This window comes from Pongo pygmaeus, chromosome 11 (genome assembly GCF_028885625.2).
Source record: "Pongo pygmaeus isolate AG05252 chromosome 11, NHGRI_mPonPyg2-v2.0_pri, whole genome shotgun sequence".
Lineage (NCBI taxonomy): Eukaryota > Metazoa > Chordata > Mammalia > Primates > Hominidae > Pongo > Pongo pygmaeus.
Window position 1 is genome coordinate 48,492,076 of NC_072384.2, and position 23,036 is coordinate 48,515,111.

Here is a 23,036-nt window from a genome sequence, read left to right on the forward strand (position 1 = left end):
ACCTGGGTGTGCCTCTGGACAGGAAACCTGATGCCAGCATGTAGAGCAGATGCTCCTGCTGTCAGATAATGAAGCCAACGCAAAAATCCATGTCTCCGGGCTAAAGTCTGGAAAGGCTGAATAAAGTACCCTTGAATGGGAATAAAATGGCACAGGGGGGCATACCTGCAGAGCAGTTTCTAAAAAACGAAAGCACTTCGTGCATACCATGCCTGTGTGCTACAGCAGCATACAGTCAGCATTTTGCTGTGTCTGCTCTTCTGTCTCACTCTCTCTCTTAAGTTTCAGACATCATAGCATTTCACCCCTAAATACTTGAGATGCATCTCCTGAGGACGTTCTCCTTACATTACCATAATGCAATATTGTACCTAAGAAAGTTTACAATGATTCTGTTTTACACTTATCTAGTAATATCTAGCATATTTTCAAATTTCCCTGCTTATTTGAAAACATCTTATAGCTTTTTTCCAACACTGGGATAAAATCAAGATTCATGCATTGCATTTGGTTATTCTTCTTTAAGCAGTAACAGTCTCTACACCTTCTTTTTGAACTTTTTGAAGAGTCTAGCCTAGCTGTCTTAAAGAACGCCCCACATTATGGGTTTCTTGATGGTTTCTTTACATGTCATTTACTTGTTCCTCTATCCTTTGTATTTCCTGTAAACTGGAAGCTAGGTTTACAGGCTTGAGTAGATTCAGGTTAAACATTTTTTGCCAAAGCTACTTAATAGGTGATGCTGTGATGTTCATATGGCACGATGTGCTGCCGTCTCAATATTACTGATGTTGAGCTGATGACTACTACATCTTTCCACTGTAAAAATATACTTTAGGCCGGGCGCAGTGGCTCATGTCTGTAATCTCAGCAGTTTGGGAGGCCAAGGAGGCGGATCACAACGTCAGCAGATTGAGACCATCCTGGCTAACACAGTGAAAGCCTGTCTCTACTAAAAACACAAAAAACAAAAAACCAAAACAAAACAAAAAAAACCAGGCATAGTGGCACGCGCCTGTAGTCCCAGCTGAGGCAGAAGAATCACTGGAACCAGGAGGCGGAGGTTGCAGTAGCCAAGATTGCACTGCTGCACTCCCGCCTGGACGACAGAGCGAGACTCCATCTCAAAAAAGCAAACAAACAAAATACACTTTTAATTGCAATTAGTAATAGTTTGTGGGGTGATATTTTGCAAAGTGCAAATATGCTGTTTCCCAACAACTTTCCAACCCTGTTTTTAAGTTTCCTTTGAGTCAATTAGCCTGTATTAGCTACTCCACTAGAGTTGCAAAATTAAGATTTTGTAATTCTTTCATTGCTTCTACCTTGAGTTACTGTCATTCCTCTGTAAAGAAGAGTTTTCTTCACTCATCCTTTTTCTGAGTATCACTATGGAGTCATGATTTTTATTTATTTAATATTTATGATCAGTTACAGGCATTATTATTTTTGACACTCTACTTGTCCTTCAAATTGAGCCCCTATGACAAATAGTGCCTTGTTTTCTGGCACCATCACATGTCCTGGGCTCATCTTACATGTTTCCATCCCAGGCCTGAAATCAGTTGTTACTTCAAGGATCCCTGGGTATATTTTGTGGAGAATGCATTAAGAAACCCAGATGTGGATGCCAGGTGGGCTTGTTGCTATCAGGAGTCATTATAGGTTTCTTCAATGGACAGAGGTAGGAAATATATTTTAAAAAAACATGAGTTCATTCATATTTTAAAATCTAAGATTATACGAGGAATGTTCGGATTAATAAGGACATTCTGTTGACCTGTGGTGTTTTGTGAGCTGTTCCTTCTGCGTCTTCTCCCCTCTTAGTCGACCTTTCCCATAGACTCTTAGCCTTGTCTGCCGTTGAGTTTCTTCTGTTGATTCATTTTGTCTCAAAGTTAGTTGTGGAATTCTTGGTTCTCAAAGTCAGCCTAACTGTGATTTAGTGTTAGTGACTGGGAAAGAGTAGCCACAGACAGACAAGGATACCAACTCCAGAAGAAGTACAGACTAGATCTCAAGGATACCGGAGGCAACAACAGCAAAAACAACAAAAATTGCTTACCAGTTAGTATGTGCCAGCCAGCATCTCATGCTCTCTGAGCTGTTCGTGCATTGATCCTCTTGGCCACCCTCTGACACAGGTGCTGATGTGTCATACTCCCCGTACTGATGAGAAAGCTGAGCCACCATGATGTTGTCCATTGCCCCGTTACACATCTCAGACTTGCCAGAGCTGGGCTTGCAAACAGGCCATCTGTCTCTGCAATCCATGGGCCTAACCCCACATGTTCGTGCCCTTCAGTATCCCCAGAGAGTGTGCCTTTGTGTGGCCTGCTGTTCATCTCTTTACGTGCCAGGTCCATCTGCTACCTGTCCTTTTCACCCTGAGTTGGTGGCAATGCCCTTGCAGTAGGAACCCAAACCCAAAACTCCAAAGAAATGAAGGGAAGACTTTGGCCCCCTGCCACAACTGGAGTGGGAAGGGGTGGCTTAATAGAATTGTTTATTTTTTTCCAGTTTTGACTTTTCTTTGGGGTTGCTTTTGCCTTTGAGGAAGTTGAGTTAGGTAATTGACAAGTTCTGCCTGCATAAGAGTTGAGTCCTTTAAAGTAGTTTCTTAACTATTGGCAACAAGCTTAAAGACTGGAATGTCCCAGCAATGGACTGTGGATGTGGGGAGTTAGTTCTCTTTAAGAATCAACGTTCTTTGAGCCAGTTATAACATTGTAGAATTTAAGAAAGAATTTGGTGAAAAATAAATATTGCTAAAATGAAGAGGAGACTGAAGAATTCTTCTAGTAACTTGTACGTTAAGGTAACTTTTCTTAAGATGTTTTTGTGTGATTTGAAGCGTTATCCTTTCTCCAACTTTTCTATCACTAATATGGAAGAAGAATGATCACAGACTAGTAGGAGAGGATGGGAAGGCAGCCCTTTGCTCAGAAGGCTGATCAGTGAGTACTGGGATTACCTGCAAGAGGAAGTTAGGCTATCAATGCCTCAATTACTAAAGGCAACAGGAGAAAGGTCCATTAAAAACAACTCCATCAAAATCCAGAGCATTGCCAGGCGGAAGGCTCAGCCTTTTCAATGCATGGATGCACTTTTGATGAAGTGTTTTAACCAGGATGGAATACGGCCCATTTTCTTCTTCCAAAATCAAAGGTTTCTAGAATGTACACCCCCACTGCTGTACACGTAAACACTTCCCCAATATGCACTCGTCCCAGTGTAAAACAGCCCATCAGCATTTGCATACATTTCCTAATAATGAAATCAAAGGAGGCTACATCTAGAAAAAAGAAAGCAGCCATCCATTCTTCCTCTGATCAGAAAGGCAAGGAGAAGAGTGGGCTGGTCTTTGGACTTGTGGATATTGGGTCTGGTTTCATAGCAGCCTTCACCTCCCCAGTCCTCATCCCGCTCTTCCAGACTGAAGAAGGGAGAAGGAGCTGCAGGAAGTTGAGCAGCCATGGTCCCATGAGCTTCAAAGTATCACAAAGAGATAATTTTAAACCTGGTGCTACTCTCTCCTTCCTTTTGCTGAGTCTTACTCCAGGGTGTCAACTTTGAGCAAGGCTGGCCTCCCATCAGAGCTAGGACAAGGGGTAAGGGGTGATATGCTGTCCTAGGGAAGGTATTGGATGAACAAAGACAGCTTCCCTTTTTTTTTATGGGGAGGTGTATTAGTTTGCTAGAGCTGCCATGGCAAAATATCACAGACCCAGTGCCCTAAACAATAAAAATTTATTTTCTCACAATTCTGAGGCTGGGAGTCCAAGATTAAGGTGATGGCAGGGTTGGTTTCCTCTGAGGGCTGTGAGGGAAGGATCTCTTCCAGGCCTCTCTCCCAGGCTTCTACATGGCTGTCTTTTCTCTGTGTCTTCATATCAACTTCTCTCTGAAACCATCTGTGTCCAAATTTTCTTTTTGTTAAATAAGGATATTTGCCATATTGCATTAAAGCCTACTCTAATGACTTTGTTTTAATGTAATTACCCCTTAAAGACCCTATCTCCTCTCAATGAAGTAAGAAGGTATTTTTTTTAAAAAACCCTATCTCCAAATAGAGTTATATTCTGAGGCACTTGGGTATTAGGACTTCAACATGTGAATTTTGGGGGCATACAATCAGCTCATAACAGGAGCTAAAGAAACATATCCTATTCTTTGTTTCGAATATTAAAAATCATGAATACACTTGTAACGTTACACTGTTAAAAGCAAGTTTCCTAAACAGTGCTCTGGTGTCCCACTTTCCCTTCTCCCTTCCCCTGAAAAAAAAAGTATCAGAAATAAGAAGAGCAATCGTAAAGTTAAGGAGTGATCTATAATAATTGAGTTTAGTGAGAAAAAAATACTTACCTCATGCTCTCCTTTTCTTCTGCAATTTTTTAGATTTTTACGTATGTAAAGGAAGCAGTCATTAAGTATTCTTTAATAGTTGTAATATGGTTGAGTTTGGTGGCTCATGGCTGTAATCCCAGTGCTTTGGGAGGCTGAGGGAAGAGGATTGCTTGAACCTAGAAGTTCAAGGCTGCAGTGAGCTGTAATTATGTCACTGCACTCTAGCCTGGGCAACAGAGTGTAACTGTCTCAAAAAAAAATTATACTTCTCCAACAGGCAGATTGTGTATTTGTTGTGCAAATTCTACCATATCTGAGGCACTTTGCCAGAATTTTGCCCACCTACTAACAGGTACTCACAGTTTCTTGGTGCAGCTAGCAGAATCGGGTCCTGGTGCCCCAAGGAAATTCTATAGCCTCTCAGCCTAGCCCACCTACATCAGAATCAAATGCAATGCTCTAAAAAATGTTCATCCCTGGGCCCTATGCTGTGCATCTACTGAATCAGAGCCTATGTAAACAGAGTCCAGGAATTTGCATTTTCAACATGTGCCTCAGGAGATTTTAGGCAAATGGAATTTGAAAATTACTGCTTTATTGGTAGGGTTTATAATTCTGGGCCACCACTAGGGGGTAACGCTCATCTCACATTTCTCTTTGCAGGTAAAGAATTTAGTGCTCTGGTTTCTGGTCCCTTTCAACTCCCATCCGCATTCGGCCTTCATAAACACAGGATTCATATCTCCTTGCTCCCTTCCTTCCAGTAACCCCCTCCTGTTGCTCCCCACACCCAACTTTATGTCCCCTACTGTCCACTGTTGGAATTGTTATGTTCTCTGTGGGTGTCAAGTATGTCCTAAGCTTCTTCTCTGTGATGGTGAGTGGATTCTAGAACCTTCTAAAACATCTAGAAAACAGACTAACCTATAACTCTTTCAGAGGTTTTCTTTGAAATGTTTAGGATTTGGGGATGTTTTCTTAATTGCTTGTGGTCTGTGTTTTCAGTGTAGGCTAGGGTACAACAATCCAGAATATAGTTATGCTGGCAGGGGGAGGAAAATCCAAACAGATACGTTCATATCATACATGTTCTTTTCTCCAAGTGTTTTGATTTTCTAGTTTCAAAATTTAGTTATGTGAACATGTGGCTGTCTTCTTAGTTTAGTTGCTTCTTTCTTCTTTGGACCAAGGATTACCTGGAAAGTGCTGCTCTCCAGGAGTAAATCCCAGCCACACTGTCTTTTCTCCTGCCTCTTGCTGGTGACGCCCATTCCACTTTTAATGGTGTAGGGACACAATAGTTTCTGCACAGCTCTACCACATGACAGCCCTCCTAAAAGTTTATCACAAAGGAATTCTAAGCACGTACAATAACATTCAATGAAATTTAAATGCAATAATAAGAGATTTAGTGGTAGGACCATTGTGCAATGACTAAACAAAATGTTGTGGCATGGACAACTTAAGGGATTTTTGCAGTAGTATTTAACTTTGTTAGGGCCAAGAGACACAGGACAAATAAAGTTTGTGAAATTCTCCTGTTAAAGGTTTCATAAAATACACAACTTGAGCCTTTGAGAAGAAAAGGGGAGACAGTACTCCCCTTTTAGTGGTGGCTAAAAGCACAGTTTTTGGAATGAAGACTGGACAGATCTACCACATACTTCCTTTCGAAGAGTTCTCAAAGACTCAGTTTCCTCTTCCTTAAAATGGTGATAATATTAGTACCCAATGTAATGAGGATGAAAAGATAGAATATGTGTAAAGTGTGTAGTATAGTGCCTAGTGTACTATAGATGAATTTGTGTGCAAGTTCAGACTTCTGTGAATGTTATTTTTCAATATTGAAAGAGTCATTTGACATGTGGTGGAACATGAAAGAGTGTTTCAAACATGGATGAACATTCTAGGAAATTAGTTCATCTTCTGTTGTATAGAAATCTATGGTGAGTCAAAGTTGGGGTTGACTAACCTATTTGATTTCACATTAGAAGGGGCCAGTTGGCATGCTGGGTTAAGGATGGGGAGGCTGCCTCTGGATGCAGTGGGAAGAGCTGGGATTAGCTGGGTCTGCAGGTTCTGGAGGGATGATTGGTAACATACATTCCATGCATTTGCCAGCCCTCTACTCTAACTCATAGCTAAGCTCTTTAATCTGGTAATGTTTTCTTCTATTCCTTTTTATGCTTAATATGGACAAAAGAATCTGTAAAATAATTAAAATACTCAAATCTGATGTTAACATATTTTCAGGGATGATCAGTTCATACTCTATGTATTTATTGTTTGAAAATATTATGCTTCAATGGATATGGTAGAAAATTTAAGGAAAGCATTCATTTTAAATAAATAGAGGAAGTAAATTTCTGACAGTTTCTTTTGTCTATTAACAATTCCTGGTTTTCTGTGTACTGGTTGGTTTTAATTGTTGCTGTGCAGTCTTGTTCATCCTGTAGCTGTAAGGCTTTTTAAAGTATTTATTTCAAAATATTTCAATGGTTCAATAAAAAAGCATTAACAAAGTAAATCTATTTAAAAAATCAAAATTGCTTAATTGTGCAGAGGCCGGATGGGTGAGTGTTTGGAACATTGTTATTGCAGCCAAATGTTTATTTTTCACAGCTGTGGTAGAAATCTTGGCCCTTTGCACTCAGATCTTACCTCACGTTCTTCCTCTATTAAATGCATCTAAGAGTGTGTGATGGGGATGGAGACAACCTATTCTGGGAACCCAAAATCTATGGCCCTGCATTGATTTCTGTATTGGAAGGGTCAGTAAATTTTGTAGTTCTCTCTGTGTGTCTTTCCATTACTTTAGTGCAGTGAGGATTTTGTGTCATCACAAGATGTTGAATTAGTGATAACAGGTGATATCCTTAAAAAAGACTTTGTATTTCAGAAATATGTGAATTCATCTTTTGAAGGGCATAAATCCAGCTTAACCATGAACATAATATAGACTTACATACAGTTATATTCTCTTTTTGGCAAGTGGACTGATTTTCCAAGAATGGTTCCGATATAATTTTCAACTGAACAGAGGGTTATGGTGACTTACATGGCAGAATGAAATCAATGCACACTTAAATAATACAATGGAATCAGCTTTTCTGGATCACTCCACTCCATTTTAGAATTCTTTTCTTTGGGCTCAAGCGAGAGCGGTCAAAGGTATTCATAGAATGTTAGGAAATGATCTTTATTAATATTGTCAATACTCTTAGCCTGTTCCTCCAGGATTGTTCATATTAAACCAGACTTACCAAAGTTCTGCTTATAAGAATTACATAAATGGAGATACATAATATCTTTTAGTTATTTTGAAGGAATGCCACTTTAAAAAAAAAAAAAAAACCTCAGACTCTTAGGGGTGATAACTCAGGCAGAGGACCCAAAGATATTGGTTACATTAAGCAAATAGAAGGGTCTTAAATCTTTAAAAACTTGATATAAGAGCAATAAGCATTTGTCTTTATTCATTTAATTATTTAACAGATTTCTACTAAGTGACAGGCATTGATCATTTTGAAATCACAAGGGGTGTAAAACCACATCATTTGTCAATGTTGTGCGTTAAGCATAGAAAGAGCTACAACAGTGATTCACATGCACACTTTTCCCATGAGTTTTGTGTGGTTACTTTTTTTTGAATTTGTTCTGGTCCATTCAAATTATTCTGAAAATACATGAGTGCCCTGCATTAAAAACAATGTTCAAAGTGTGATTATACACAGACTAAAGTAGGTCTCACTTCTTGATGTCTTATGTCTATTAAGATAGAATGCAGTAGCATTAGCTTTGGGGGAACTCTTGATTTACGCTGAACTTTGCAATAAAATGAAACCTTATCAGATGTATTTTCATGTGTATAATTCTGTTTATTCTATTTTGTTGCTGCCTCTGTGAAGTTGGGGTTTTGGATCTAAGTAAAGGACCTAAATGAAATGAAGGACTTTACTTTTGTCCTTATTTTAATATATATAAATTTATATGTAAAGATTACATAAAAGAATAAAAAGGTTATGTATAAAGATTGAAAGAGATTATATATAAAGACTATTTATATAGAATACATATATATTTATATATATAAAGAGTGAAGATTTGGACCATTATTCTAGCCTATTGAGAGCCTTCAGATCTTGCTCTGGAAAACCACATTTATTTATTCTCTTAGTGTCAGGTCTTTGGTATTTTTTAATAACCATGCCAACGAAGTCCTCATTCATATTTCTGAGTAGGACAAATCCAAGGATAAAGTAATGAACAATACCTCTCACTACTTCCCTTGGGTTTATATTCATCATGATTGGCATTCTCTTTTTTTTTTTTTAAGTAGGTACAAATCTACAAATCTACCTAAGTATACTGCAGTCCAGTTTATATTCTTCTTGTCATCAACTTATTTATCCATCATTCCACCTATAAACCAATCAACATTTATTAGATGTCTCCTGTGAATCACATACTGTGCCACTTTTGGAAATAAAATGTAGAGAAGTTACAGGCCTTAGGAGAAGAGAAAGTGGCATAAAAGGATAATTTTAAGATAATGTGACAAATTTAAGCCAGTTTTGAGGACTACTCCTTTAGAAATAATTGATTTAAGATGGAGATTTTCTGGCAAGGTGGGGTGTGATTCTATGGGAATCTGGGCTGCTGGTGATCGTTCTTGTGAACAACTGTGTTGCCCAGATTGGGCTGCGGGTGGAAGGGTGGGTGGGGAGTGTGGGAAGGAAAGAGAGGGAGGAAGAGAGAGGGAGAGAGTACAAGCCTAATAGACTGGGAGAAATATAGCTATCAGAGGAGTAGAGGTCTTAATGTGTGTCAGGGCAGAGAGTGAGAAAGCTGGAAGGATAGGAAATGGGGATTGGTGGTTGTGATTGTGGTGAGGAGGGGTGAATTTAAGATGTCAAAGGTGATGACAGGGTTTAATGTGTGGATAGGGGAGATGATGGAAGAATTGGAGGGTAAGTGGAAGTCTCAGCATTGAGGATGTAGAACAATTGTGATGCACGGGTGCTGAGTAGGCTCTGTGAATGTGGTGAGAGTTGCCTTAGACTTGGGATGTCATGAAGACCACAGGCCAGGTATCAGTGAGTATGTGGAAGTGACTAGGTGATCTTTATAAACCAAGACAGGCATATAATCTGGAAATAGCCCAGGGAGTAAGATATTCACATCTGAGACAGAGATTGTGAGTTGACTTTCCATATCTGCTCTTACTTAAAAATATAAACAATTTTTAGCTGAGCACATGGCCACCCAGAGAAAGACTACATTTCCCAGACCACTTTGCAACTAGTGTGGCCATGTGACTAAATTCTGACTAATAGAGTATAAGTGGATGTGGCACATGCACCTGACACAAAGCCTCCTTAAAGAAAGAAAAAACAAGCCCTTTGTCTTCTTGCTAACTTCAATATGTTTGTGCTCTCTTGTGAAGTGCTAGCCTTCTTGTACCATGAGGCAGAAGGCCCTGCTGAGGATGGTGGACCAGTAAGATAACAGTAACCTGGGTTCCTCCTGAGTTTGTGAAGCCCACCCCAAGGTATTTTTTATTTTTATGTGTGAGAAAAATACATTGTTTTATCTTCTAAAGCCATTGCTATCTTGGGGATTCTGTCACTCACAGACAAACTAATCCACATGTCTTGGATTGGGAGGAGGGAATAGTTGGAATCAGCAGGGGAATAGGCAGTATCTCTAAGAGGCAGTCAGATTTCAGTTTAAGTCAGAAGTTGGAAACAGTATTCTGAGAAGAGCTATAGATGCTTAAGGGCTGTTTGACTTGGAACAAGGCTATCAGAAGGTACAGTGGAAAGGTTTGGAGGGCAGGGAGCAGAGGAAGATGGTTGCTAGGGTGAACAAGGATGAGGAAGAGAGTTTGGGAATGCATAGGTAGGAATTTACATTTTTGGCAGGGATCAAAGGAGTGGGGATGTGACGCATTGGTGGTGGAGGCTAGTCTTCAAGATTCAAGCAGATGTTTGATGTAGTTTGTATCGGTCCAGATGCATATGTGGAGGAAAGGCCTGTTGGTGCTGGAGCCAGGGCAGCAATAGGCCCCGGTCTAAAGGGACCCCACAATAAACTGTCAGATGTCCTGCTAATATTTCCATTAATAAGACTGGGCACACTATTCGAAAAGGAAGTAAGAGTAGTCTACTGTCCATCATTCTGAGACAATCCATGGTGGTTTCTGATGATCTTTACTTTTTCTCTAAGTGCCCATGGGCCATCTCTTTAAACATCAAATTCAGGAAATTTCCTTTGGATTTGAGATTTTGAGCTGTACCTGTTCACTATCTGGACAGAACTGGGTCTCTTTATTACCTATTTCTACATGTATGTTCCAACATCACATTGTCTTCATTACCTGTGATCGTTACAAACAATTTGTGATTTTCTGTTCCCCCTAGAATTTTCTTCTGCATTTCTTGCATATATTTAGAATCTGCATTTTATTTTGCTTATTCAGCTCTTATCTTTGAATAATCTGATTTTTTTCCAATTTATGATGGTTACTTTAAATTATTTTCTCACATTTACTCCCAGCTCTTCTACCAGTTTGGTGATACATTCGCTTCTTCATCTGTAATTCTTATTAACACTTTGAGACTCCTTTACATCAATTTTGTCTTTATAATTATAATGGAACAAGGGTTTTCTTGACTTTTCTTTTTTGGTTCCTGATGTATTCAAATAGAATATGACTTTGATATTATGGAATGGATAGAAAGTGGTGGAACAAGAAATGAATAAATAAACATGGTATAATAAATGAGAAGAGTTTCTTCTGCAAATAAGAAAATAATTATCTACTTAATTTTTGGTACTGGTTTAATTATTTTTGGTCCCTATGTATGAATGAATAGACATAATAAATAGTTCATAGAGTAAAACTTTTTTTTCCTTTCTAAATGCTTAAGAAAGGATTCGACTATCGGCATGCAATTTTACTAAATAAATGTGAGTGAATGACATAGGAATGATTGAACTCTGGAAAAAATTTGAAAAATTGAATAAAGCCTTGTAACTTAGCTTCTGGATTGCCAGAGACATGATATAATCTTGGGGAAAACATTGTGTGCATAAAGATCATAATTAGATTTGCTAAACCAAGTATCTAAAGGATTGGCTGAAAAATCCTCCTGAACCCCAGGCTGGTGGAAATGAACAGGTCGTCGGGAGACTGCTGCCCTGTGGTTAACCACTTACGGATTAGGTTCTGGATGTGGTGCCTGTTAGAGCAGTAGAGTAATTATGCATTTCCTGTAAGACTGGGATTCTTGAGAGCATTCATTAGCTCTTAGACAGTTTCTTCTTTGTGAAGAAGAATAAACAAAAATAGATTTTACATTAAAAATATTGAAAACGAAATATTTATAGAAAATATGAACATAAGCACCATTAGCATTCCCAAATTTCATTTCTCATCCTTGTCAACAGATAGATCTGACTTGTCACTCAAAATCCCTGCCATATTGTGGCCGCTTTGTATGCTTGGCATTGCTTTGCTTCTTATCAAAGGAATTTTAAAGAGGATGAGGCATGTATCAAATAGCAACTCCAACAGTTGCTATCAAAACAATAAGAAATTATTATTATATCATTATTCTGGCTTGTCATGGAATTTTTAACGTTTAAGAATTTTTGTTTTATAAGATTATGGCGTGGAAACCATAGTTAATATATTAAAATAAAGGTGGCCGGGAGTGGTGGCTTACGCCTGTAATCCCAGCACTTTGGGAGGCCGAGGTGGGTGGATCACCTGAGGTCAGGAGTTCGAGACCAGCCTGGCCAACATGGTGAAACCTCGTCTCTACTAAAAATATAAAAATTAGCTGGGGATGGTGGCAGGCGCCTGTAATCTCAGCTACTCAGGAAGCTGAGGCGAGATAATTGCTTGAACCCGGGAGGCGGAGGTTGCAGTGAGCTGAGATTGCGTCATTGCACTCCAGCCTGGGAAACAAGAGCAAAACTCCATATTTAAATTAAAAAATAAAATAAAATAAAGGCAAAAGTTGGAAGGACTTTTTTAAAAGGGTAGTATGCAGTCCATCCATTGTGATACTGTGCTCTCAGATAAAATACAGTTGAAGACATTTAATTCTCACAGTGAAAATTAGTAAGAGTGTAGCTGTTTTTTTCCCCCACATGGGAGTTTGGTTAAGCATAGGAATACTTAGAAATTTGTATGCACTTAGATCAAACAATAAAAATTATTTACTCTTAGCTAATCTAGTTAATTATTGCTTTATGTTTGGTGCTGAAGCTGTTGGATTCTGTGGGGCTGGAGACAGGGAGTGAGAGCAAAACCATGAACTAGGCCACGTGACAGAGCACAGGATGGAGCAAGAGATCTCAAGTAAGTGAAAGGGAGAGGGTGCAGGTGTGATGCAAGGGGATGAGAGAGTGAGCCAGGGAGGGTGTTGGAAGGAGGACGAGAGAGAAAGAGGCAGGAGACAGAGAGTGGGAGACAGGAGACAGAGAAAGAGATGGGAGACAGATGGAGATAGGAGACAAGAGAGGCAGGAGACAGATAGACAGAGAGACCGTAGGCAGACAGACAGAGAGATGGGAGACAGAGACACACAGAGAAAGATGCACACACAGACAGAGAGAGGGACAGAGAGAGAAAGAGACACACTCAGAGAAGAACAGTGAGAGAGAAAGAGAGACAGGAGACACAGACACACACAGAAAGACCCATGTAGAGAGACAGAGGGAGGCACGGAGAGAGACAGAGACACACACAGAGATACACAGAAAGAGACAGTGATGAGAGAGACACTACCAGAAGATAGAGAAGAAGAGAGAATGGCTCACAGAAAGAGACAAACACAGAAAAAGAGAGACAAAGACAGATAAAGAGATACAGAAAGAGACACGGAGAGACTGAGACACAGAGAGAAAAAGAGAGAGAGAGACACAGAGAAATAGTGAAGGTACAAAACAAGCATTAGAACCAGTGGGGAGGGACAGGGAGAGAGAGAAAAATGGGCAGTAGGATGTCAGGTCTGAGGAGGTCATGTGTTTGTGATGGCGTGAGGTAACTGCTTGAATTTCCTTTGTGAGTTATCACCGCATAAAAGTAAGTTTGTTGAACGTTAGTTATTGAATGGAAAATCATTTGAGAGACAAGTAGCGAATATACCCTATGGGTTAAATTTCTTTAGTTTCCACTTAGTCCATGTTTTCAGATCCTGAATTAGGTCCTAAGCCACATTAATCATTACTTAATATTAATATGGAGATGAGTTTACTCTGTTGTAAGTCCCAGTTTCAATCAGTAAGTAATTATGAAAATCAGCCTTAAAGATGCTGTGAAAGGGTGTTACTTTCCAGGCAATAATTAAACCTCTGAATATCCCTGGGTGGTTGATTTTTTTTTCTCTTCTTAGTTGTCTTTTTCCTAAACTTACTTTCTGCAGGTGGGAAAAGATAACAAGTTGCTGACTGAGGGATTCATTAGTTGCGGGTAAGTAAAGGTCTCATCAAGAGCAGAAGGGAACAAACAAAATGTTTTAGAGCTCAAGATGAAGAAAAAGAAAGATCAGCTGCTTTTTCCTGGCCCAAAGGAAATAATTTTTTTAAAGTGTGAATAGAACCTTTAAAACTCCAGTTGTTTTTATAGGAATTTTTTTGAGCCGCTTCTCAAAATGTGGAGCTAAATCTCCATTCTCAATGGGAGGCATCCAAACGTGCTTGCCAATTTCAGTTTCTGGCCAGTAGTAAACAGGTGCTCAAAAATAGTAACACATTATTATTATGCATAAAACTCCCTAGGAGCTGTGCATTATTAGAGAAGTGGATCCTGAAAGACTTGTAGGCACGCTGCTCCCATGGCACCATGCGCCACTGTCTTCTGCGCCTGCCGTCCACCACCACCCCCGCAAAGAGAACCTCTCCTACTGGAAGTGCAGGACAAAGCCACTTTGAAAGTCCTTAAAGTATGAGGCCTTCAAGAACGAGATGCAGACAATGGGAATCTTCTTCAACTTTTTATCTGCTTAAATTGCAGTCTTCCCAACAGGATGCTAGGAAGGAATATCCTTTTGTGTACACCATACCTGGAAACACATTGTAGAGGGAAGTAGGGTTGCCAGATAAATGCCAGGACACCCAATTAAACCCAAATTACAGTAAATAACAACTAAAAAATTATTTGTTGTTTTTCTGAAATTCAAATTTGACTGAGCATCCTGTATGTTTATTTGCGGAACTAGCAACTCAGGGAGAGTCACCTCCGTTGGGGACTGCTGGGCCCTAACAGTCTCAGCCGGGTAGGAGTTAAATGTGCCATCCTTAGACTGTAACATGTTCCTCTGGTCTAGGATCCCTGTACTTTCTTTTGGAAGATAGGGTGGATGTAACCGGGCATAATTGTAAAAGAAAGAAAGCAGAGTTTTTGGATTCAATATTATCAGAGATTTATACGAAGTTACAGAGTAGGCAATAAAAAAATCTTAAATACATTCAATTGCTTTAGCAGCTTTGGGAAAAGTCAATGGCTGTTGATCCATCAGTTGGAAATATGAATGTGCTTGACCCTAAACATCAACAGATTTTTTTGGGGTATTTTTGTCATTCCATCATGTACTCAAATGATTTTTAATGCATAGACATACAGTGTATTTAGTGAGGAAATAGAAGGTAATATAATAGAAAAATAATCATTGAGTGGAATACTACACTTTTTTATTACTTTGGGCAGTATCTTTTAAAGATCTTGCAAATAAAAATTGTGAATAATTACTTACTTGTTATAACTGTCTTTTGTTCACTTTTTGAGGTGGAAAATCCTACGAGATAATAGACCCAGCTCTCATGTGCTCCCTGAATGATTTCAGCACACCTTTTTGAGCAAGTGCCTATGTTTATACATTCTGAGTTCAATTTTGAATCTCTAAGACCTAAATTTTCTGAAGTTTCTCTAACTTTTACATTCTTAGACTGAATTTGATCCATGTTGTTGAAATCTGCTTTCCCCACGTGAGTTGTATAGGATATGACCAAGGAGATTTTAAAAAATGGCTTTGGGCCGAGTGTGGTAGCTCATGCCTGTAATCCCAGCACTTTGGGAGGCTGAAGAGGGTGGGTAACCTGAGGTCAGGAGTTCGAGACCAGCATGGGCAACATGGTGAAATCCTGTCTCTACTAAAAATACGAAAAAATTAGCTGGGCGTGTTGGCAGGCACCTGTAATCCCAGCTACTCTGGAGGCTGAGGCAGGAGAATTGCTTGAACCTGGGAGGTGGAGGTTGCAGTGAGCTGAGATTGCGCCATTGAACTCCAGCCTGGGCAACAAGAGTGAAACTCTGTCTCAAAAAAAAAAAAAAAAGAAAAAAGAAAGAAAAAATGGCTTTGGTTTCTTGCATTGCTTCTGTAAGTTAAGCTTATCTATTGCATGAGTACATTGGAACTTTGTTTTATGTATCTACTTATGTATATATACATGTGCTTTTTCTTTCTTTTTTTTTTTTATCATACTGCCTTACAGTGGAAAGTTTAAGACAAATGCATGATGATGGGACTTTGATGCACTGCCACATCCTGCACTTTTACAAGGCTCCCAAATACCTTTCCACATATTGAACTGTCACAGTAATGATCAGTGGCTTAGAATGCTTCCTGAATTCCTGACCAGCTGCCAAAACAATTGCTTAAGTAAATGTTTCCTGATGTCCAATGACCATTAACACCCTCCATATACAACTGTTGATGAACTGAGCTTTTGAAGATCTATTGCCCATTCTTAGTGAAATCTGCAAAAAAAAAAACACAAGCTTTGCTGTTGTGGCCCATTGGACTAGGGAGGATAGGTAAATCCCTTCAGAGAGGGACAGAGGCACTTGTTTTAAATCTGTTTCTTCACAGACCAGAGTAGGTCTCTGAACTGCCAGATAAATGCCAGGTCACCCAGTTAAACCCGAATTACAGTAAATAACAACTAAAAAAATTGTATGTTGTTTATAATTCAGATTTTACTGAGCATCCTATATTTTTATTTGCTAAACTAGCAACTCAGAGAGAGTCACCTTCATTGGGGACTGCCAGACCCTTACAGTCTCAGCTGGGCGGTAGTTAAATGTGTCATCCCCAGGCTGTGACAAGTTCCTTGGGCCTAGGATCCTTGGTCCCCTCATGGTAGGGTCACAGCAGGGCCAGCAGGAGGCAATCCGTGTTCTGAGATCCTCATGCCTGGAACCCAGTGGAACTCTAAGACTGTCAAATACCACATTCTCTGTATAATGAAGTAAGTCCTAATAACCAGGAGGTAGCTAGGTCTGTCTCGGACCTCCAAGAGTTCTCAAAAACTTTGTCCATGGCACCGGGGCAATGCCTGGTCTAGGGTCAAATGCCTCCTTTTCTAGTGGGCTGAAATTCATGAATACAGGTTTTAAACCCAGAGACCTTTAAAACCTTGTTTGTCCCAGAACTGAAAATAGAACTAGCACTTAAGGTGAGACTATTGTCTATGATATTGACTATGATGAGAGTTAGACCATTCGTAAGCTTGTTGACATAGCAGTGTGATATTTAAAAACTAGGCAGCCAGGGGCTTTGGTTAGGAAGTGGTTTTCTGGGGTCACACAAGCCTCACAGAGCTGTTCTGGGCAGCCCGAGGGGTCTCATCATTGTTTCAGTGATGCTGTTCTGAATGAGCAGTTTGTCCTCATCATATTCAGTTTCATGTTTTTGTTCTAAAGAGAACATTTATACCAACTTATTTCCTTTTAGGAAAAGATTGATTTTTGATGCTGGCCAGGGGCAGCTGGGGAGGGATGGGCTGTGGTAGAGTACATGATGGTCTAAACTGGGTCATCCTGTATTTTCAAGTTATCATCAAACATAGCCCCTTGTCTTTTGGTCCCAGGTGTAACCCCAGAATCCTTCTTAACTCAGTGTTCAAAGCAGTCACTCCTCATCACTTGGCATTGGCTCATGAATTGATGCTGGTTTGACACTTTTGGTTTGGGAGGATTATTTTTTCTCCTTCCTTCTTTCAAAATTAGTATTCAAAAGCAGCCCCTTTTGGATCTTCTAAAATCATAAGTTAGGTTGGTATCCTTTGGCTTTGACAAAAAAAAAAAAAAAAAAAAAAGCACGGGCTGGAGGCAGAAGCGTCCGTTTGCTTCTGGGTATGGGGCATTGTTTTAGTAGGAGTTGGCACAGAGGACCTTTGCTTTTATCCTCTGGATCCCCTTGCCCTGTCACCAATGGGTATGGGTCCTAAGACTGAGCTAGAGGACCTTTTAGATTTACCTTCAAAGAGGGTTAACCAATCAATGCTCCTGTGCTTGGACAAGATTAGTTCCTTCTCATCAATCCCTTCAACTCCTCCTGGTCTTTATGAACCAAGTCTGTCTTATTTATGTGGACTTGTTAAGTTGGTGGCTTTATGTAAGCTATTGTAAAAGGCTAAACAAATTCACCTTTGAACTTATGTTTTAGAATCCTCTTTTAAAAATTATCATGCAGGCTGAGCTGTGAGTGACCTAGAATTCCAAGTGTAAGAAGCAAAACAAATTTTTAAAAATCTGCTTCCTGTCTGTGCTAATATAACCCAGCCCCTCCTGCCGTCAGCCCTCTGTGGCATTTTTAATCCACCTCTTGTTGCTGGAACCAACCCTTGTCAATGTTCTAATCTTGCAGGTCAGAGCTGTGTCTTCAGACAGTCAGAATGCATTTACTTAAACAATAGACCCTCTTGTTGTCAGTTCTGCTGCTTTCAATAATTTACCTTGACTTGATGTTCACCAGTGTGTGCCGTTGGCAAAAGAGGCATACCTCCAAATTCAGCTAATTACTCAGCTATTCAATATCAGCACTACTGAAGGGAACCTAGCCATCTCCATGAAGGGGTGCTTCTCCGCCAGAGCCAGCCTCCAATGTAGCAGGTGACAAGGCAAGCAGGAATGAGCCCAAACCAGGGAACATCTGGAACCCTCAAGGGAACTGTGAATGCTTCGTTTTTCTCCAATAGAATCCCCTTCTGCATCCCTGTATTGAGCAACTGCACACGCCAAAGGCAGAAAATAGAAAGGAATTGGGGTGGGACATCACAGCCCTAAAAAGCCCTAAAAGACACTGAATTATGAATTTATAGTAACTAGTGAAAATGCTGTGGCTTGAGTAATGCTTGGCAAATCATCATGTATAGTTGTGCCTATTGATCACTGCCCAAGGGCACCCAGCCAAGAGCTGAAGGGGGGCCAAGATCCACCTCATGTGCTGTCTGGCAAAAGGCTATGTTGGCCTGGAGCAAGGGAGGCCCTTTCAAATACTCCCACAGGCACCGTCCTCTCTCCAAACCTTGAACACAGCGGGGCTCATCTGCCCAGAGTGGGCACTATTTTCATTTGGACAAAGGTGCCATATGGGCTAGTGGGGCCCTGATGCTTACAACCAGGTCCTCAGAGTAGGTCAGACTTTTATGTGAACTCTGAATGCATCTTGGCCTCAAGGCTCAGAAAGACAGGCTCTCAATGAGATCTCAGAGGTAGGAACTCCAATGGCTTGAGATGATTTCAGGTGGTGCCCACTCAGCACATGTAACCAGTTACTCTCTTTTTAAAACTCTTTCAGTCCCATTCATTAGTTAAGAAGAAAGTAAAGTATCCATTTGTTAAAAAGGGGATATCAGCAAATGGTAGAGATGCCTTAATTAGACATACCAGCCACAAAGAGAGAGCTGCACGTAGACCCAGAGGCTTCTGGGAAATTCCATAGGCATTTACTCACAGCTTTAATATTCATTGTATTTCATTTTAGAATTACCTTCTCCCTTTACCAAGGGCTACTGGCTTCCTATTTAAAGAAGTAAAGGCACATTGAAAAGATAAATTATTATATAAAATGAATGAATCGCTTTAAAAAAGTAGTTCGTAAACAATAATGATGGGCCACCTTCATTGTTTTAATCAAATCCAGGTTACTACTGGCACAGCTGAATTTAGGAAACAGTGAGTTAGTGTAAAGAGACACAGTGAGATGGAACTATTGAGAGTGAGGAAGAGAGGCCTCCACAGTAATACAGGATTCTGACAACTTCTGCTAAGAAGCAAATAAAAGGAAACATTTGCACTGTTGTTGGAGGGATTTGGGGTTCAGATGCACAAATATGCCTGTGTGTCTGTTGTTTGTATACTTGTTCCATAAGCAAAAGCTGAGGAATCAGTTTGGGGATTTTGAATTCCTGAGGGTGGGACCAGAAGATGTAGGAGGGAGGGCAGCTATTTGGAAGTCAAGTGATTGGCCCCATATTTTTTCTGCAAGGAAGAGTTTGTTTTTTTGTTTTTGTTTTGAGACAGAGACAGAGTCTCTTTCTGTCACCCAGGCTGGAATGTAGTGGTACGATCTCAGCTCACTGCAACCTCCACCTCCTGGGTTGAAGCAATTCTCCTGTCTCAGCCTCCCAAGTCACTGGGATTAAAGGTGCCCGCCACCATACCTGGCTAATTTTTGTATTTGTTTTGTAGAGATGGGGTTTTGCCATGTTGGCCAGGCTGGTCTCAAACTCCTGCCCTCAAGTTATCCACCTGCCTTGGCCTCCAAAACCCACCATGCCCAGCCAAGGAAGAAATTTCCAGAAAGGGAACACATCTATTAATTAATACTTGACTCAGGGTCCTTTTATATGTCCCTCTGTGTCCGTGTCCTTCACTGTCTCTCAGTCTTCCCACACATGAATGTACTCCTATGTACATATACACCACCCAGTCCACCTGTGGTTCAAATCTGCTGTCTCCCTTGAACTGTTTCCTGCAGAAGTCATGCTGTATCGTGACAAGCATGACAAAGGGAACTCAAGGCATTGTTTTCAGTCCTCTTTAGATGAAATAACACATTCAGCAGTTGGCACAAACATGGTGGAGATGAGTGCAGTGAAAGTGTTGCATGGTATCTAGTGGCAACGTTAACTTATGTTTACATAAAGAAGAAAAGTGTCCTCTGATATAATCTCAGAAAACTGCTGCCACAGGCTTTTGAAACAATTAGTTTAGACTATTTCACAGAGCATTAAGCTTAACAATGTCAGTCTGTTCCTAAATGCTGTTCAAGAAAATTTTTGCAATGAGGCCAAAATTTAGGTTGGCAAAGGGCACCCTCAAATAGGCAATCTCATCTTATTATTTATAAACAGCTTTTTTGAGATACAATTGACCTACAATAAACTGCACATATTTAAAGTGTACAGTTTGCTAAGTTTGGACATATGTAGTATAGATCTGTGAAATTATCACCTCAATCAAGATAATGAACACATTCATCACCCCCAAATGTTTTCTTGTGCCCCTTGGAAATCTCTACTTCCCACCCATCTCTGCCTGTCCTATTGCCCAGGCAGGGAAGTACTTTCTGCCAGTATAATTTGCATTTTGTCTGGCTTCTTTCACTCAGCATCATTTTTGTGAGATTCATACACGTTGTGCACATCTTTTTTTTTTTTTTTTTTTTTTTTTGAGACGGAATCTTGCTGTCTTGCCCAGGCTGGAGTGCAGTGGCATGATCTCAGATCACTGCAATCTCTGGCTCCTGGGTGCAAGCGATTCTCCTGCCTCAGCCTCCTAAGTAGCTGGTATTACAGGCTCACGCTGCCACACCCAGCTAATTTTTTATATTTTTGGTAGAGACGGGGTTTCACCATGTTGGCCAGGCTGGTCTCAAACTCCTGACCTCAAGTAATCTGTCCACTTCGGCCTCCCAAAGTGCTGGGATTGCAGGTGTGAGCCACCGCGCCTGGCCGTGTGTATCATTATTTTTACTGCTGAATAACAGTCCATTGTATCATTATGCCCACAATCTGTTTATCCATTTGCCTGTTGATGGACATTTGGGTTGGCTTTAGCTTTTGAGCTATTACAAAGAAAGCTCGTATGAACATTTGTGTACAGATCTTTGTATGGATATATATTTTCTTTTCTGTTGGGTAAACAGCTAGGAGTGCAATGGCTGGAACATTTGGTAGTTGTGTAGACAGTGTTTTTCAACCATTGATACAATTTTATGTTCCCACAAGCAATGTATGAGAGTTTTAGTTACTCTGCATCCTCACCAACACCCAGTGTGTTAGCTATTTTATCTTGTGGGTTTAAGAGATAAAATGGCTAACATACCGTGTATTGGTGAGGTTGCATCTCCCAACTGAGTAATGATGTCAAACATTTTTTATGTGTCATTTACCATTTATATACCATTTCCTTTGGTGAGGTGTCTACCCATTTAAAAATTTGGGTTGTTTTCTCATTATTTGTTTTGAGCATTCTTATATATTCTGTATGCAAACTCTCTATCAGATAGATACTTTGCAAATCTTTTATTATAATCTGTGGCTTATCTTTTTATTCTCTTAACAATGTCTTTCAAAGAAATGAAGAATTAAATATTGATGAAATTTAATTTATCGAAATTTTTACTGGATCTTGCTTTTAGTGTTATATGTAAGAAATCTTTGCCTAACCCAAAGTCATAAAGATTTTCTCCTATATTTTCTTCCAGAAGTTTTATAATTTCAGGTTTTACTTTTGTGTCTATGATCCATATTGAGTTATTGTTTTTCTTAGTTTAAATTTAATTAAGAAAGTTTAAAATTTATAATTGACACATAATTGTGCATATTTATAGGGTACGATGTGATCTTTCAATGCATGTATATATAGTGTAAAGATCAAATTGGGATAATTATCATATCCATAACTTTAAACAATTATCATTCCTCTGAATGGTTCAACTTTTTGTGAATATACATCCAGTTGCTCCAGCACCATTGCTGAAAAGTCTATCCTTTTCTCCATTGAATGGCCGTTGCACATTTGTCAAGAATCAGTCATTCGTATATTTGTTAATATATGTCTATTTCTTGACCCTATTCTGTTCCATGGACCCATGTGCCACCCTTGTCTTGATTACTGCAGCTATGTGATAAGTCTTGAAATCAAGTAGTTGATTTGGCTATTCTGGGTCCTTTTGCATTTTGATATGGATTTTGGAATAAGAATCAGCCTGTTGCTTTCTACAAAAAAAAAAGCTCACTGGGATTTTGATTGTATGGTGTATATAATGATTAAGGGAGAATTGCAATTTTAATATAATAATATGTGTCTTCCAATCCATGAACAATGCAGTAACTCAGCATTTATTTAAATTTTCTTTATGCTGTTTCAGCAATGTTGTGTAGTGAGTAATTCTTTCACATTATTGTCAGATTTACCCCTCAATGTTTCCATTTTCTGTGGTATTTATAAATAATAATGGCTGAAAAAATTTTTAATTCCTGATTGTTGCTGGTATGTAGAAATACAATTGATTTTTGTGTATTTCTCTTACTGCATCCTACAGACTTACTAAAGTCATTTAGTAGTACTAGTAGCTTTTTTGATGCTTCCATCAGATTTTCTACATAGATTATTATGGCATGCTCCAATAAAGATAGTTTTACTTCTGTCTGGATGGCTTTTGTTTCTTTGTCTTGACTTATTGCACTGGCTAGATCCTCCTGTGCAATACTGAACGGAATGGTGAGAGCAGACATCCTTGTTTCTCCTCATAAGGGAAAGCATTCAATCTTTCACTATTAAATAGTATATTAACTGTAGGTTTTTCATAGATACTCTACTCTGTCAGGTCCAAAAATCCCATTCTATTTGTAGTTTGCTGAGACTTTTTATTGGGAAGGGA

At 39.6% G+C, this 23,036-nt stretch overlaps 1 protein-coding gene across 17 annotated transcripts in view; it reads left to right on the forward strand.

The window, feature by feature from the left end:
• Positions 1–23,036, forward strand: part of LYPD6B (LY6/PLAUR domain containing 6B) — a 180,065-nt gene that overhangs the window by 44,087 nt on the left and 112,942 nt on the right. For 2 of the 17 annotated variants that reach the window (XM_054478005.2, XM_054478008.2), the window contains exon 2: positions 12,629–12,721. The exons of the other annotated variants lie outside the window; for them this stretch is intronic. The gene's annotated coding sequence lies outside the window, so the exon portion shown is untranslated. The remainder of the gene's footprint in view (positions 1–12,628; positions 12,722–23,036) is intronic. 17 annotated transcript variants of the gene reach the window in all.